The sequence below is a fragment of the Aquarana catesbeiana genome, linkage group LG01 (genome assembly GCF_042186555.1).
Source record: "Aquarana catesbeiana isolate 2022-GZ linkage group LG01, ASM4218655v1, whole genome shotgun sequence".
NCBI lineage: Eukaryota > Metazoa > Chordata > Amphibia > Anura > Ranidae > Aquarana > Aquarana catesbeiana.
In genome coordinates this window covers 615,474,624-615,491,682 of record NC_133324.1, presented here as the reverse complement: position 1 = coordinate 615,491,682, position 17,059 = coordinate 615,474,624, and the positions used below count along the sequence as shown (strand labels likewise).

General features: G+C 41.7%; 1 protein-coding gene across 3 annotated transcripts in view; it reads left to right on the top strand.

Annotated features, from left to right (window-relative positions):
• Positions 1 to 17,059, top strand: part of ARHGAP24 (Rho GTPase activating protein 24) — a 1,254,786-nt gene that overhangs the window by 790,083 nt on the left and 447,644 nt on the right. The gene's annotated exons all lie outside the window — the stretch shown is intronic.

The following is a 17,059-nucleotide window of genomic DNA, read 5'->3' as shown; positions in this document are numbered from 1 at the left end:
TTTGGCATGTGAGGTGACATCCACTTGGTGCCCCATGGCACAAAATGAGCTATGTGAAAAACGTGACAAGCAAGCAATGCATTCAAGACATGTAAATACCGACGAGCATTTGATTACATGATTACAAATGATTTGTGGCAGCAGTAAAAATTAAAAAAAAAAAAAACAACATTTTTATCTAATCACACATAAATTTGTAATCTCATGTCCCACTAATTAATTGCTTTTTAAATACCTATGGGTTTATTTTCTGCAGCAACACTCCATTGTTTAACCACTTGTGCACTTTTACCCTCTTCCTGCCCAGGCCAATTTTCAGCTTTAAGCGCTGTTGCACTTTGAATGACAATTTTGCAGTCATGCAACACTGTACCCAAAGTAAATTATTTCATTTTGTTCACACAAATAGAGCTTTCTTTTGGTGTTCTCACATTTTGAATAACAATTGCGCGGTCATACAACACTGTACACATATGAAATTTTTATAATTTTTTCCCCACTAATGGAGCTTTCTTTTGATGGTATTTGATCACCTCTGTGGTTTTTATTTCTTGCGCTATAAACAAAACAAGAGTGACAAGTTTGAAAAAAAACACAATATTTTTTATTTTTTGCTATAATAAATATCCAATTTTTTTTTTTCTTTAACCACTAGACATCCGCGCTATGGCCGAATGACGGCCACAGCGCGGACCTGCATTCCGGGGAGGACGTCATATGACGTCCTCCCCTGTGCACGCTCCCTGCGCGCGCTGTGATCACCGAGTCACTGAGACTCGGCTGATCACCGATCTGAGTAAGGGGCCGGTCCCGGCCCCTTACCATGTGATCAGCTGTCAGCCAATGACAGCTGATCACATGATGTAAACAGGAAGATCGGTAATCGTTTTTTTTTTTACTCGCGCTGACAGCGCGAGTAGAGAAAAAAGCCGATCAGCGGCTCAGATGTCAGGGACATCGGTCCTGAAGTGGAAGCACAACACATTCCTCATCAGTGCCACCCAAAAGTGCCACCTAACAGTGCCCACAGTGCCACCTAACAGTGCCCACAGTGCCACCTATCAATGCCAACAAGTGCCACCTATCAATGCCCACAAGTGCCACCTACCAATGCCCACCTGTAGTGCCAATCAGTGCCACCTGTCAGTGCTGCCCATCACTGCCACCCATCAGTACCCATCACTGCCACCCATCAGTGCCCATCACTGCCACCTATCAGTGCCCATCACTGCAGCCTCATCAACGTACATCAATGAAGAAGAAAAAGTACCCGTTAAAAATTTTTTATAACAAAATATAAAAAAAAATTTTTATTTTTTTTTAAAAATTCAGGTTTTTACATTTTTTTAACAAAAAGTAAAAACCGCAGAGGTGATCAAATACCACCAAAAGAAAGCTCTATTTGTGGGAAAAAAATGATAAAAATTTAATTTGGGTACAACGTTGTATGACCGCGCAATTGTCATTCAAAATGCGTCAGCGCTGAAAGCTAAAAATTGGTCTGGATAGGAGGGGGGTTTAAGTGCCCTGTAAGCAAGTGGTTAAACAAATTTTTTCCTCAGTTTAGGCCGATACGTATTCTTCTACATATTTTTGGTAAAAAATATCATAATAAGCATATATTTATTGGTTTGCGCAAAAGTTATAGCGTCTACAAAATAAGGGGATAGATTTATAGCATTTTTATTATTTTTTTTTTTTACTAGTAATGGCGGCGATCTGCGTTTTTTATCGTGACTGCGATATTGCGGCGGACATATCGGACACTTTTGACACATTTTTGGGACCATTCACATTTATACAGCGATCCGTGCTATAGAAATGCATTGATTACTGTATAAATGTGACTGGCAATGAAGGGTTTAACCAGGAGGGGCGCTGTAGGGTTAATCATGTTGCTAGGGAGTGATTCTAACTGTGGGGGGAGGGGACTCACAAGGGGAGGAGACCGATCGGTGTTCCTCTGTACAAGGAACACACCATCTGTCTCCTCCCATCTGACAGGACGTGTATCTGTGTGTTTACACACACAGATCCACAGTCCTGCTCGGTTACCGGGCAATCGCGGGTGCCCGGCGGTCCTCGCAGCCGCCGGGCACGCGCACAGGGACCCGTGTAACGCGCGCGCCCCCTGGGGGACCTGGAAGGGCCGCCGTCATATAACAGCTGCACCGTCCCGCCGTCATTTGACGGTGGGCGGGCAGCAAGTGGTTAATCACCACTGGGTTTTGTTTTCTGCTAAATAAATTAAAAAAGACTGAAAATTTTGAAAAAACCCCCAAGTTTTTCTTTGTTTCTGTTATAAAATTTTGCAAATAAATAATCTTTCTTCGTGAATTTAGGCCGAAATGTATTCTGCTACATACATTTGGTGAAAATGATCCAAATCAGTGTATTTTATTTAGTTTGTAGGAAAGTTATAGAGTCCACAAACTATGATATACAGTGCATGCAGAAAGTATTCACAGTGCTTCACTTTTTCCACATTTTGTTATGTTACAGACTTATTAAAAAATGTATTAAATTCATTATTTTCTTCGAAATTCTACAAACAATACCATATAATGACAACATGAAAGAAGTTTGTTTGAAATCTTTGCAGATTTATTAAAAATAAAAAAAATCCCATGTACATAAGTATTCACAACCTTTGCTCAATACTTTGTTGAAGCACCTTTGGCACCAATTACAGCCTCCAGTCTTTTGGAGTATGATGTTACAAGCTTGGCACACCTTTTTTGGGCAGTTTCTCCCATTCTTCTTTGCAGGACCTCTTAAGCTCCATCAGGTTGGATTGGAAGCTTCGGTGCACAGCCATTTTCAGATCTCTACAGAGATTTTCAATCAGGTTCAAGTCTGGGCTCTGGCTGGCCCACTCAAGGACATTTACAGAGTTGTCCGTAGGCACTCCTTTGTTATCTTGGCTGTGTACTTAGGGTCGTTGTCCTGTTGGAAGATGAACCTTCGCCCCAGCCCGAGGTCCAGAGCTCTCTGGAGCAGGTTTTCATCAAGGATGTCTCTGTACATTGCTGCATTCATCTTTCCCTCGATCCTGACTAGTCTCCCAGTTCCCGTCACTGATAAACATCCCCACAGCATGGCAATAATATGTTTATAAATGTGTATGGATACACCACTTTATACTCCTGCGCTACAGAATATGTATAACTAAATAAGTGTAACTTAATAGGTGTGAACAAATATTGTTTGGAAAAGTGTGCCAAAAAAACGTAATGGGTTGCCACTGTCCAAGGTGACTGTGCCTTTAAAAATGAAAATCACTATGAACTTTATATGAACTTTATTTATTAGTTATTGTCATGTATTGAACATTATTGGATTTTACCCACTAGAATCTTGCTGCAAAAATGTCAACTGTGTTATAGTATATGAATTAATGTTGGGTAGCGCTCTTATATTGGATTTCAGCCCCACAGCATGATTCTGCCACCACCATGTTTCACTGTAGGGATGGTATTGGCCATGTGATGAGCGGTACCTGGTTTCCTCCAGACATGGCGCTTGCCATTCAGTCAAAGAGTTCAATCTTTGTCTCATCAGACTAGAGAATTTTGTTTCTCATGGTCTGAGAGTCCTTTAGGTGGCTTTTGGCAAACTCCAGGTGGGCTGTCATGTGCCTCTTACTGAGGAGTGGCTTCTGTCTGACCACTCTACCATACAGGCCTGATTGGTGGAGTGCTGCAAAGATGGTTGTTCTTCTGGAAGGTTCTCCTCTCTCTTCCGTGAAATGCTGGAGCTCTGTCGGAGTGACCATTGGGTTCTTGGTCACCTCCCTGACTAAGGCCCTTCTCCCTCGATTGCTCAGTTTGGCCGGGCGGCCTGCTCTAGGAAGAGTTCTGGTGGTTCCAAACTTCTTATATTTACGGATGATGAAGGCCACTGTGCTCATTGGGACCTTCAATGCTGCAGAAATTTTTCTGTACCTCCATACAATCCTGTCTTAATTCCTTGGACTTCATGGCTTGGTGTGTGCTCTGACATGCACTGTTAACTGTAGAAGAAAGGAAAAAGGCACACATGTTTGTGGGGGTAATATTGGAATAATAATCTCATTCCAATAGACAGTTTTAACTCTCTATATATTATTACATTTTTTATAGTTATCAATAGGCGTATAGTTTATATGTCTTTTTTGACTGTTTGACTGTATACAATGATGGATGTTAACTCTTTTGCAGATTTTTATAATAATCTGATATTGTTCATAATGTTTGTATTAAGATTTGAATTATGATTTATGCCATATTTTTCTTTATTATTTCAAATTTTTTTGCCTTTAAATGTGGGGGAGTTGCATTAACCCTACAAGCATACATTTTTTCATTTCTACATGCTTTTTTAGATCCATTGAATTTATTTTGTACTGGTGTGCTTTTTTGTTTCTCCCCTCCAGGTGTATTCCATTTCAGTTATTAATAAGGTCAGACCATATGGGGGAGGTTTTTTTCCAACACAATTTAAATTTTTGATTGGTTGTTTATTCCTCATCACCCATATATATATATATATATATATATATATATATATATATATATATATAAAAAATCAGATATATATGAAATCAGACCATGATTATTTAGCTATGACTAAGCATCAATACATGATGTGAAACGCGTTAGCTGTTTTTTCCTGTTTGTCATGCATACAAAGTGTCACTCGGATCGGGAGAGCTGATCGTAAATCCGAGCAGTTGTTAAACAGGTAAGTCGTTAAACGAGGAGCATCTGTATATCTGAAAATTGATCAGTCCTGATGTACTAATTACTGAAATATTTATTGAGGCCCAAAAATATCAGGACAGTACAGTTATCACCCAAATTACCCCTTTTTGGAATGTAGACAGTCCAAGGTATTTAGTATGAGGCATGGCGGGTTTTTTGAAGTTGTCATTTTTTTTCATCATTTTTTTGGAAAATGCAGAAATGTATTTTTATTTTTTTTACATACTGTCACCAGTGCAGTACAACGACATAATATAATGGGTGTGGCAGTGATCAGGTACACTGACTGGTGACAGTACAAATAATATAGCTTTTTATTTTTTTTAATAATATTATTATTATTATTTTATTTTTTTTTTTAATGAATTTCATTGCTATATGCAAGCATTTTACTGAATGAAATTGATTCAGGCAGTTTCTTTTGCTGTAATTAGCTGTGATTGACCACAGCGGATCACATGGCACAGATGGACGGTGATTGAGCCAGTCTGTACCATGTGATCACCGTGACCAATCACAGATAGCAACACAATTGTATACAATGGATGGTTTGAAAGGAAGCCATCCATTGTTTACAACTATCATGTGACCTGCTGTGATTGGTTACAGCGGTCACATGGTACCGGCAGCAGGCCGGTACAGTGATCACTCATCGGCTGTGCTTTGTGCACTGGTCCAAATAATTTGGTGGAGGGGGGATTATTGTGTGGGGTTGTTTTTCAGGGGTTGGGCTTGGCCCCTTAGCTCCAGTGAAGGGAACTCTTAAGGCGTCAGAATACCAAGACATTTTGGACAATTTCATGTACCCAACTTTGTGGAAAAAGTTTGGGGATGGCCCCTTCCTGTTTTCCGACTGCGCACCAGTGCACAAAGGAAGGTCCATAAAGACATGGATGAGCGAGTTTGGGGTGGAAGAACTTGACTGGCCTGCACAGAGTCCTGACCTCAACCTGATAGAAGACCTTTGGGATAAATTAGAGCGGAGACTGCGAGCCAGGCCTTCCCATCAGTGCCTGACCTCACTAATTCACTTCTGGAAGAATGATCAAACATTCCCATAGACACACTCCTAAACCTTGTGGACAGCCTTCCCAGAAGAGTTGAAGCTGTTATAGCTGGAAAGGGTGAACCTACTGACTAAGACTGGGATGCCATTAAAGTTCATGTGCGTGTAAAGGCAGACGTCCGAATATTTTTGCCAATATAGTGTACCTGCATGTCAGAGCATAGTGTACATGAACTATTCCAATATTATGTTGTAGATGAAGAAGTAAAAATAAGGTATTCACAATCAATGCATTCAACAAGCCAGCTGCCAACTGCCATTCCACTGTCCAATGCAGTTGGCTCAGTGACCAGAAATGGCACTGGGGATGGTAATTGATAATTCTTTGCCTTAAAATTAAATAAAGTTAGGTGCCAGTAACACCTAAAAACTAAACCAAATCAAAGAATGACACATTATTGCAGGCTTCGAGAGCTGTTTGGCAGAATTTTTACTTTCAAACTTTAAAATCTAGTACAGGTTCAATTTAAAGAGCAATTGTAGACTATGGACATATGAATATTTATATATTCTTAACAAGCAGTAACTAAGCTAAAAATCTTTAATTGCCCCAGGGCAATTAATTGTTAAAGTTCACAAGAGAGTCAGTAAAGTTCTTGAAGTCAAGGCTCAACACTCTGCTCTCTCCCCTCTTCCGATGCACCTGCACAATGTTTATACTACAGAGTAGAAGTCTGGCTGACTTTCACCACACTAACGACAGGGTGAGGACATGATCTATTCAGGACCCATTCACACTCTTGTGCTTTGTTATTGTGTGCAATTTTGCAATAATGTGCAGTATGCATTTTGATGTAGTGTATTGCCATTAATTCTTAATAGCATCCTAACACACCTTGTGGTTTGACACAAGGCATGGTACCACACAACTTTATGTTGTGGTGCACTGTGTAGCAAAAATGGTGCAAGTCTGATTTTTATTGCAGTCTGGTGTGTTGACATCCCATTCAAATGAATAGACTGTCGGAATTATTATTATTATTATTATTATACAGTATTTATATAGCGCCAACAGTTTACGTAGCGCTTTACAACTTGAGGGTAGACAGTACAAGTACAATACAATTTGATACAGTAGGAATCAGAGGGCCCTGCTCCTTAGAGCTTACAATCTAAGAGGGGAGGTCAAGAGATACAAGAGGTAATAACTGTGGGTGATGTGCTGATTGAGAAGATAAATGTACAGTTGTTAGGTGGGGGCCAGATAGGCTTCTCTGAAGAGATGAGTTTTCAGGGATCGTCTGAAAGTGGATAAAGTAGGAGAAAAACGGACGGATTGGGGTAGAGCATTCCAGAGGATGGGGGAGGCTCTGGAGAAGTCCTGAAGGCGAGCATGGGATGAGGTGACAAGGGAGTTTGAGAGCAGGAGGTCTTGGGAGGAGCGAAGAGAACGATTAGGTTGGTATTTTGTGACTAGGTTAGAGATGTAGCTAGGGGCCAAGTTGTGGATGGCTTTGTAAGTTATAGTTAGTATCTTGAATTTAATTCGGTGACTGAGTGGCAGCCAATGGAGGGATTGGCAGAGGGGTGTAGCAGACGCTGAGCGGTTTGTGTGGTGGATGAGCCTGGCCGCAGCGTTCATGATGGACTGAAGTGGGGATAGCCTATTTAGAGGTAAACCAATGAGGAGGGAGTTGCAGTAGTCAAGGCGGGAGATGACCAGGGAGTGGATTAGAAGCTTTGTGGTGTCAATGGTTAGGAAGGGGCGTATCTTGGAGATGTTGCGAAGACAGAGGCGGCAAGCTTTGGATAGTGATAGAATGTGGGGTCGAAAGGTTAGTTCAGAGTCCAGGATTACACCTAGGACCTTGGCGTGGGGAGATGGGTTGATAGTTGAGCCGTTGATCTTGACAGGGAGATCAGGGGAAGTGGCACCTGAGGGAGGAAATATCATGAGCTCGGTTTTGGATAGGTTGAGTTTGAGAAAGTGATGTGACATCCAGGCTGATATGTCTGCTAATAAGTTGGTAATGCGTGAGGAGACAGATGGAGAGAGCTGGGGGGTGGAGAGATAGATTTGGGTGTCATCAGCGTAGAGATGATATTTAAAGCCGTGGGAGGCAATCAACTGACCCAAGGAGGTGGTGTAGATTGAGAAAAGGAGAGGTCCGAGAACAGAACCTTGGGGGACCCCAACGGAAAAAGGAAGAGGAGAGGAGGAAGTAGAGTTGTAAGTGACACTGAAGGAGAGGTGGGATAGGTAGGATGAGAACCAGCGAAGAGTGCAGTCACGGAGACCAAAGGAGTGGAGTTTTTCGAGGAGGAGTGGGTGGTCCACTGTGTCAAAGGCAGCAGAGAGATCCAGGAGAAGTAGTACAGAATAGTGTCCATTGGCTTTAGCCATTAGTAGGTCATTTGAGAGTTTAAGGAGAGCAGTTTCCGTGGAGTGTTGAGGGCGAAAACCGGACTGAAGGGGATCAAGAAGTTTATTCATGGTCAGATGGTCACTTAATCGGTTGTAGACCAGTCTTTCAAGAAGTTTGGAGGAGAAGGAGAGTAAGGAGATGGGACGTAAGTTGTTGAGATTGGTGGGATCCAGTGAGGGCTTTTTTAGTATGGGGGTGACTAGTGCATGTTTTAGAGAGTTTGGGAAGATGCCACAAGAGAGGGAGAGGTTGAAAATGTGAGTTAGAGAGCGTAGAATCGAGTCAGAGGGTGAGCGTAGCATTTGCGAGGGAACAGGATCCAGGGGGCAAGTGGTTAGATGAGTGCTAGATAAAAGTTTAGCAACCTCAGTAGTAGTAGCAGGGTTGAATGAGGGAAGTAATGACTGTATCTGTGGACATGGGGTGTTGCATGGGGGAGGTTTTTGCGCATTGGCGATCTCCTCATGAATTGTATCAATCTTAGTTTTGAAGTGATTGGCAATCTCCTGGGCGGTGATTGAGTTGGTGGGTGGAGGCAGTGGAGGACAGAGTAGAGTGTTGAAGGTAGAGAAGAGTTGATGTGGACTGGATGAGAAGGTGTTGATGAGTGTGATAAAGTAGGTCTGTTTGGCAGTGTGAAGGCAGGAGTAGTATTTTAGGAGGGCAGATTTATATTGTGTGAAGTCTTCCTGGGTCTTAGTCTTATGCCACAGGCGTTCAAGAGCGCGGCTACGTTTTCTGAGACTTCTGGTATCAACTGTTTGCCAGGATTGTAGCAGTCGGGGCCTAATTCTGCGTGTAGTGAGGGGGGCCAGCTTGTCTAGGGAGGAGGACAGTGAGCTGTTGTAAATGAAAGTAGCTAGGTTGGGGCAGGACAGGGGGGAGATTTTGTCATAGAGGTGATCAGTAGCAGAGTAGAGAAGAGAAGGGTTGAGGTGGCGAAGGTTTCTGCGTGTAACTGTTGGGCGGTTGGAGGGAGAAGAGGTGGAAGACAAGGAGAGAGCAAAACTAATGAGGTGGTGATCAGAGAGTGGGAATGGATTGTTGGAAAGGTTGCACGGAGTGCACAGATAGGAGAAGGCAAGGTCAAGGGTGTTGCCGTTGGAGTGGGTAGGAGTCTGTATCCATTGCTTCAGGTCAAGCGATGAGGTTAGACTGAGAAGTTTAGAAGTAATAGTAGTGTTAGTGTTGACAGGGATGTTGAAGTCCCCAAGAATAATTGTGGGGATTTCAGAAGAGAGAAAGTAGGGTAGCCAGGCAGAGAAGTCATCAAGAAAGGCTGATACCGGTCCAGGGGGCCGGTAGATGACAGCAATTCTTAGAGAAATGGGAGAGAAAAGACGAATGCAATGTGCCTCAAAAGAGGAGAGTGTCAGAGAGGGAGGTGGGTGAAGAACCTGATAGGTGCTGCATGGGGCTAGAAGGATTCCCACTCCACCTCCCTTCCGTCCACTTGGTCTGGGGGAGTGAGTCCAAAGAAGGCCCCCATGGGAGAGGGAAGCAGGAGAAATAGTATCCGATTCATGAAGCCAGGTTTCAGTAATGGCAAGTAGGTTAAAGGAATTTGTGATGAAGAGGTCGTGGAGGGCGGTGAGTTTGTTGCAGACAGAACGTGCATTCCACAGGGCACAGGAAAAGGGGGGGCTGGTTTTGGAAAGAGGAATATGGACCAAGTTCTGTGGGTTGCGGCTCCTGCCAGAGGGTGTAGGGGGATGGGAGCGTTGGGCAAAGACAGATGATGGTGGCCCAGGGTTTGGGGATATGTCACCAGAGATTAGGAGAAGCAGGAGGGTGAGGGAGGTAATGTGGGACTGTGATTTATGTGAAGGGGCATGTCTCAGAGTACTGGAGGTTTTATCAGTGTATGGATGTAGAATGAGCGAGAGTTGGTAAGAGCAGTAGTAGGGGGAAGACAGAAGGCAGGGTGATATGTATAAGCAGGCGGGTGGAGAGGGGGGGTGAAGGTAAGAGAGTTTGAGGAGAGAGGACAGGAGTGTCAGAAGCAGTGGTAGAGAGTGCATGTTACAGAGTGGAAGGAGAGCTTAATAGAGAGACAGGGTCACCTGCAGTCTGTTAGCTGCTTTCCAGTGCAAATTGCTGTATTTGTTTGCTTCGTGCAATCACTGAAGTGCAGAGAATGAAGTGCATATCACTTGTAGAAAGAATCACTTAGAGAAAGAAGCCTTAACGATAGAAGCCCCTGCAATGTGCTACCCCCTTAAGGATGCTCAAATATATACTATTATAAGGGTGGGGTTGAAGTTCGTTAATTAATCATGAGTGACTATAAGAGTGCCTAGCAATCAAAGTGAACTTTTTGCTTCAAAAGTCAGAATAGCAAGAGGCCAAGACAAGATCAACACATAAAACTTAGGTAAGACAGTCCAGAAAAACAAATAATGTCATGGTTGTTCGCACAGGGCAACAGATAGAGAAGGCCACATACCAGAGAGACACACACACACAGAGACAGCAAGCAGATCCCAATTGCAGTTAACGGTGGAAGATGTGGATGAGCTGACACATACCAGAGAGACACACACACACAGAGACAGCAAGCAGATCCCAATTGCAGTTAACGGTGGAAGATGTGGATGAGCTGACACATACCAGAGAGACACACACACACAGAGACAGCAAGCAGATCCCAATTGCAGTTAACGGTGGAAGATGTGGATGAGCTGACACATACCAGAGAGACACACACACACAGAGACAGCAAGCAGATCCCAATTGCAGTTAACGGTGGAAGATGTGGATGAGCTGACACATACCAGAGAGACACACACACACAGAGACAGCAAGCAGATCCCAATTGCAGTTAACGGTGGAAGATGTGGATGAGCTGACACATACCTGTAAAGAGACAGAAGGAATGATCAGGTGAGGCAGAACCCAGTGCAGAGAATGAAGTGCATATCACTTGTAGAAAGAATCACTTAGAGATAGAAGCCTTAACGATAGAAGCCCCTGCAATGTGCTACCCCAGCATGGGTGTGAACACCCATGCGATCCGATTCCAGCGCAGGAAGAAAAAAGTCCCTGCACCTTTTTTCGTGTAAATCTAATGCGAGTTCAGCCATACAAACTGTATGGCTGAACTCGCATTACACAGACATCGCATGTGATCTACACAGCAATGCGGGTGCGAATCACGTGCAATGTCTATGTTCGCATTTGTGTGAACCCAGGCTGAAGGTGAATTACTCAAGGATATCTGCAGTTACAGGCAATAGTGGGAGCCTGTTTTAAAACATTTTACTGCTGTTTAAAAATATAGAAATAGTTGGTAGACCATAGCCTGGCCACAGTTCTACTTTTGGTTCACTTGATCTTACAAATTCAAATTTTCAAAGCCTTGAATTGTAAGTAAAGACTACATTTAATGGTGTGATAGCAGTAACCACGGATTTGGAAAGCAACTTCTAAACCACTTCAATACAGGGCATATTTATCCCCTTCCTGCCCAGGCCAATTTTCAGCTTTCAGCGCTGTGGCATTTTACATGACAATTGCGCGGTCATGCAACACTGTACCCTTATGAAATTTTTATCATTAGATAAGCTTCCTTTTGGTGATATTTAATCACCACTGGGGTTTTTTATTTTTTGCTAAACAAACAAAAAAAAGACCAAAAATGTTGAAAAAAAAATTCTTTGTTTCTGTTATACAATTTTGCAAATAAGTAATTTTTCTTCTTCACTTATGTGCGCTGATGAGGCTTCACTGATGAGCAATGATAGGATTCACTGATGGGCACTGATAGGCTGCATTTAAGGGCACTGATAGGCTGTACTGATGGGCACTGATGAGGTTGCGCTAATGGGCACTGGTTGGCACTGATGAGACTGCACTGATGGGCTCTAATGAGGCTGCACTGATGGGCACTGATGACGTGGCACTGATAAGCTGCACTGATGGGCACTGATAATGCAGCACTGATGGGCACCGATATTCTGCACTGATGGGCACTAATAGGCACTGATATGCTGCAGTGATGGACACTGATGGGGCTGTGCTGATAATCAGGGCACTGATGATCAGTACCCTGATTATCAGTGTAAATGTCCCCTGTAACTGGAGACCGGTTATCGGCTTTCCTTTCCTAAGACACTGACAGCGCTGAGGAAAGGAAATGCTGATATCCGGCTTTTGTTTACATGTAATCAGCTTTGATTGGACACAACTGATTACATGGTAAAGAGCCTACGTCATTGCGCTTATGTCTGAGGGACATGGTTCACCACCGATCACCGGGGTGCGCATAAGCAGCACGATGCAAAGGATGTCATATGATGTTGAGTCAGAACGGTAAAGCCACCGCCCGGCTGTCATTCTGCTATAGGTGGGGCGGGAAGATGTTAAATAAAATTATGAAGCAGTGCTTGGACTGTTCTGGTTGTGCATGGTTCACCACCGATCACCAGGGAGCGCATAAGCAGCACGATGCAAAGGATGTCATATGATGTTGAGTCAGAATGGTAAAGCCACCGCCCGGCTGTCATTCTGCTATAGGTGGGGCGGGAAGATGTTAAATAAAATTATGAAGCAGTGCTTGGACTGTTCTGGTTGTGCATGTAAACAATCAGATAAAATAGAAAAAGTATGCTGTTCCATTTTGGGCACCCGTTCTCAAAAAGGATATCAGGGAACTGGAGAAAGTGCAGAGAAGGACAACTAAACTGATAAGAGGCATGTGGTCTATATAGTGAACTTGGTGTTGAGTTATTCACTTTATGGTCATCACAGAGGACAAGGGGGCACTCTTTAGGTCTGGAGGAAAAAAGATTTCATCTCCCAAATATGGAAAGGTTTCTACACTGTAAGAGCTGTGAAAATGTGGAATAGACTCCCACCAGAGGTGGTCCTGGCAAGCTCAGTAGATTGCTTTAAAAAAGGCCTGGATTCTTTCCTAAATGTACATAATATAACTGGGTACTGACATTTATAGGTAAAGTTGTTCCAGGGAAAATGCGATTGCCTCTCGGGGATCAAGAAGGAATTTTTCCCCCTGCTGTAGCAAATTGGAGCATGCTTTGCTGAGGTTTTTCGCATTCCTCTGGATAAACTGTGGGTGAAGAATTGTGTACATGGGATTGTATGATTTTTTTTTTTTTTGGTTGAACTAGATGGACTTGTGTCTTTTTTCAACCTGACTAACTATGTAACTATGTAAGTTGTTCCGGAAGTAGCCAGCTTAGTTCTGATTTGTGACTTGGGGAATGCTTAATTAAAAAATGACACCACATATCAAAGTAACGGAAGAAAGAAATTAGTTTTCTTATAAAGTGGAACTAAATCCTTTAACGGCAAGGAAGCTGTCATCTTAGCCTCTGTTGGATCTGCAGTTGCCATGGTTCTGCCCATGATCACATGTTCAGTTATTACACCAGCCATTTGATGGCTTGACAGTTCAGTTTGGGGCTAACATAAGCACCCTAGTAACTGCTATCACCAGAAGCATGTCTTGAATGTAACTGTTTTGGGTTTAATTCCACTTTAACAAAAGAAATCCACTTTTGAACTGATGTTCTTAAAGTTTTGAGTGATTTAAAAGAAGATACTCTTGTTGAGCATGCCAATTTACTTCCTATGAGTCAAGTTCCTAGTGCACATTACAAATGAAACACTTGATTGGTTGCTGTAGGCAACAGAAACTATTTCTCCTTTGAATACTTTTCATTATATGAAGCTCACATTTTAGAGCACACCTAAAAAAATGTATAGATAAGACACTTACTTCAAGCCAAGGTAGGAACAGACCTATGGAAATTTGTCAAACAGCAACCATGAATGCCTTCTCTTTATTAAAGGGTAGTTTTATAAACCGGTAAGGATCTTTTTTTTTTGTATAGCAGCTATACAACTAGAAAAAGAAAAGTGCTGGAATCTTTGCTATTATCAAATAATGTATGAAATGTAAAGAGACATTGATTTCTATAGCCATTTTTACACCACAGTCACACAAATACATAGCTTTAGTTTAAAACCCCTTAAAAAGAGTTATACACCTGAAGGCTTTTATCCATCCTCTGCTTTATATCTCGGTTGCCACGACAACAGTTATTTTCTTATTTATGAAAGTAGTACATTGTAGATGTACTACTAAACCTTCATTGATTATGTGGCTTTACTACAATTATTATTGGTGTGTTACCAATTTTTTTTCTTTTAAACCTAGCTTTAAAAAACTTTGTAAAAACTGGAAAACATGCAGCTCGCACCAGGGACAGCTATAATATTTCTCTATTAGAGTAAAATTGAGTGGGAAATAGAATACAACTTGGATGCAGTTGCCAAATCAAGGAAAGAAAGTGAAGTTTTTTCTTTAGAAATCATCCACACCCTTGCTGCCAGCATATATTTTTTAAAGGTTTGATTCTTTATTATGTATACGTAAAGCCTTTTCATCACGTAGACTTGAAGTGCTATAAAAGAGGTTTAAGACTTGGTGACATTCACTTGTACGCTTGAAAAGGAGGTTGAAAACTCAACATCATACTCTTTATTGTGTCTATGATTCCTGTAGCTATGGAGACTGGGTGAGATGAGGTCATATTTGGTATCCAGGTAGCACTAGGACTTGTTTTTCTTCTGTACATTACTGAGAATCATTGATAGTACCTGTAAACGTATTGTCATTCATTAGGATGTAGAAAAGTTCCGTAGAGTGCCCCATTCAGGTCAGATGTTCACTTAATAGAATAAAAGAAAGCAACAATGCAAAAATGTATTTTATATATTGTTTTGTATAGGATGTTGTAAGGTAGAGCAGCAAAACTGCAATTTTAAGAATAGATTATTCCCTACAGTGTGTGAGTTTTTGAAAGCCTGACCCACCGTTGATATATCGGTTTTAGGTGGGCCGAGGTTATCCTATTTTTCTTGGGGACTCCAGCTCTAAAATGTAGTTATTAGTCCTGACCTCATTGCTGCAGCTATGAAACTAAGTAACAATCTTAACAGTCTAACTCCTTGTACAGTATTTTGTAATGTAAAAGAAAGAAAATTCAGTGTGAAATCTTTCAGTAAGTGGTTGTGGCTGAGAGCTCAGTTGTAGAGCACATCAAGAATTACAAGGAACATGACCCATACTTCTTGTTAAACAAAATGTAGTATTTAAACTTGTGCATTGTAATATTTCATGGTAAAACAAGCACCTTATATTGCATGAAACTAAAGCAGACCATACATGGTCGAATTTCGAACAAATTTTCTTTTCAAAATCAGAAAGTTCCTTTTTTTTGTGATCTGATGGCGCCACCATTGATTTTCGAAATTCGGCCGATGAAGCCTTCAATTTCACCTCATGTTGCTACAGAAAACAAATTTTCGTGGCCAGGAATGTTCTTTTCTCTCTGTAAATTTTCTTTACATATTACATTTGTCACACGATTCTCCCATCATTGATTAGAGAATCGTTTGTTTTTCAAAAAATTTCCAACATGTCCGATTCCTCAAATTTAATTGCCACATGAAAATTGGCAGTTGTTGCAGCCCACTAATGGTGCGACATTCATACGAAAATTCTTTGATACGGTTTTCGAAAGAAAATTATTTTGAAATTCGAGCCGTGTATGGCCGGCATAAGAGATATGAATAAGCCCTGAGATAAGAGAATGGGGTGGACGGGTGGCTGTGTCTGGATAAAATACTAAAGTCCGGAGCAAACAGGTTGTGTTCCTTGTATGCTTTCCACAGCTCTAGTTAGCCTAGAGTGTACCTTTAAGAATAACAATTTGGATATCTAACTTGTAAATCTAATTCTAACATATTGTTTATTATTTATTTATTGTATGTTGAAAACTGTAGAAGTAGTCATGGTTTCGGCTTTGTATCCAGATCAATACTATGTTGTAAATAAAATGAATGTCTGGTTAACTTAATACTGCTCAAATCTGTGTAGTGGTCCTGAGATAATATTACATTTTCATCTCTGTCAGTGCTAGCTGTAGCTCCACCCCAGGCAGAAGCCCAATTTATGGACTTTTCTATGGGGGGAGTTACAGGCAGCACTGAAATCACCACCCACTCTCAATTTTGCAGCCCTCCATGCAATATTGTAGCCTTTTACAGAAAAAAATAGCTTGTACTGATAGAAAACACTATGCCCAGACCGAGCCCCCAGCTATTCTCGAGGAGACAGTAGTAACTTGTGCTTGTTTTGTTGTAAATGACAGCGCTGTAGTCTGTCCAGTGGTGTATCCTTCCCCAAGGGAAAGACGGCCCACTGTGCCCTGTCACACACTGCAAAAGAATACATTTCACCATAAATGGACTAAATTGTTGCCACCATCCCATACATTAATATGTGAGAAAGGGCCCCCCAAAGAGGATTGGGACTTTAAGGCCAACTGGATATTGGTACACAACCGAGTAAATAGTTTATAACAAATTGTAATTTATTAAATATTGTAAAAAGCCAATATCTGCATAAACATTGCAATTGACTAGTTAAGAATAATATCAGAATGTACAAAAAATACACAAATTTAATAAGTATTGTCTCCTGAAATAAATATTGTCTCCTGAGTGGAAATTACGCCCAACGTGTTTCAGGAACTTGTCCTTTCTTCTGGGGTGATTCCTTGTGGAAAACAATGTACATCTATAATAAAAACATATATCAACATTGAGAAACATATATACAAAATACCACCCATTCTCAATTCTGCAGCCCTCCATGCAATATTGTAGCCTTGGGCAACCTTAGTTTGACAGAAAAAAATAGCTTGTACTGATAGAAAACACTATGCCCAGACCGAGCCTCCAGCTATTCTCGAGGAGACAGTAGTAACTGGTGCTTGTTTTGTTGTAAATGACAGAGCTGTAGTCTGTCCAGTGGTGTATCCTTCCCCCAGCACCAATCCCCTATGTTTCCCCTG